General features: G+C 36.6%; 1 non-coding gene across 1 annotated transcript; it reads left to right on the forward strand.

Annotated features, from left to right (window-relative positions):
- Positions 1-1,088: 1,088 nt before the first annotated feature.
- On the forward strand, positions 1,089-1,355 carry LOC113199407 (small Cajal body-specific RNA 6). Its single transcript, XR_003302955.1, has one exon.
- Positions 1,356-1,590: the final 235 nt, after the last annotated feature.

The raw sequence follows: 1,590 nt of genomic DNA on the forward strand, positions 1-1,590 counted from the left end.
CAACATTCCCAGTGTCATTGGGAGTTAATAGGAATTGCATTAAATCTGTATAACAGATTTGGTATTATGGCCATTTTGACAATATTAATTCTGCCTATCCAAGAGTATTGGAGATCTTTCCATCTTCTAAGGTCTTCTTCAATTTCTTTCTTTAGTGTTCTGTAGTTTTCATTGTACAGGTCTTTTACCTCTTTTGTTAAATTGATTCCCCCCAATTTTTTTAAGGCTATTGGGAAATTAGTTTTCCTAATTTCCCTTACAGTGATTCATTGCTTATGTATAGAAGTACATTTGATATATGGGTATTGATTCTATATTCTACTACTTTGCTGAAATCATTTATTAGTTTTAGAAGTTTCCTAGTGGAATTTTTTGGATCTTCTAAATATAGAATCATGTCATCAGCAAATAGTGATAGTTTGAGTTCTTTTTTTTTTACTCATATTCCTTTAATTTCTTTTGTTTGTCTGATTGCTCTTGCTAGATTTTCAAGAACTGTGTTGAATAGAAGTGGTGAAAGAGGGCATCCCTGCTTTGTTCCAATTTTTAGAGAGAATATTTTCAATTTTTCTCCATTTAGAATGATGTTGTCCTTGGGCTTAGTATAGATAGCTTTCACAATGTTGAGATATATTCCAATTATCCCTAGTTTTTCTAGTGTTTTAAAAATGAAGGGGTGTTGTATTTTGTCAAATATTTTTCTGCATTTATTGAGATAACCATCTGATTCCTATCTTTAAGCCTATTGATGTGATGAATTACTGATTTCCATATGTTGAACCAACCTTGCATTCCTGGAATAAACCCCAATTGATCTTGGTGCACTATCTCTTTAATGTTTTTGTATGCAACTTGCCAGAAATTTTTCTTTTTGGTGCTGGGGATTGAACCCAGGACCTTGTGCATTCAAGACAAGCACTTTACCAACTGAACTGTATCCTCAGCCCTGCAATTTGCCAGAATTTTTGCATCTATGTTCATCACAAATATTGGTCTGAATTTTTTGTTTCTTGTGTCTTTGTCTGATTTTTGTATCAGGGTGATACTAGCCTCATAGAATGAGTTTGGCAGGGTTCCCTCCTTTTCTATTTCATTGAATACTTTGAGAAGTATTGGTGTTAATTCTTCTTTGAAGGTCTTTTCCCCCTGCTGCCTCAATCCCATCAGGCTCCAGTGGTGCTGAGATGGGCCAGAGAGCAGCTGACATGCAGGGATAGCTTGAGTCTTTGTTCCTGGGTAATCCAAGAAGGGGAGCCAAGGTGGTTGCATGCAATGGCTTAGCCATGAACTGCATGGCCTGATGGTTGGAAGAGCCAGTATCTGTGGCTGTGAACTGACATTTTCAAGCTGAGACCTCTAACAGAAAAAAACAAACAAAAAAACCCTTTTTTCAATTTCTCAATTTTGCTGATTGCCATTGCACAGACCTGTAATCCCAGCTATAACAGGGGTTCACTTGATGCTATATCCCTTGTGGCTTTGAAACTTACATGTGTTTTTCTTTTCTTCCTAATCTTTTCCTCCCTAATCTCATTGTCTCTGAATCACCTCTGTAAAAGCTCCCTGTTCCCACTAATGGGCAGAATCAGA

This window comes from Urocitellus parryii, chromosome 5, assembly GCF_045843805.1.
Source record: "Urocitellus parryii isolate mUroPar1 chromosome 5, mUroPar1.hap1, whole genome shotgun sequence".
Taxonomy (NCBI): domain Eukaryota; kingdom Metazoa; phylum Chordata; class Mammalia; order Rodentia; family Sciuridae; genus Urocitellus; species Urocitellus parryii.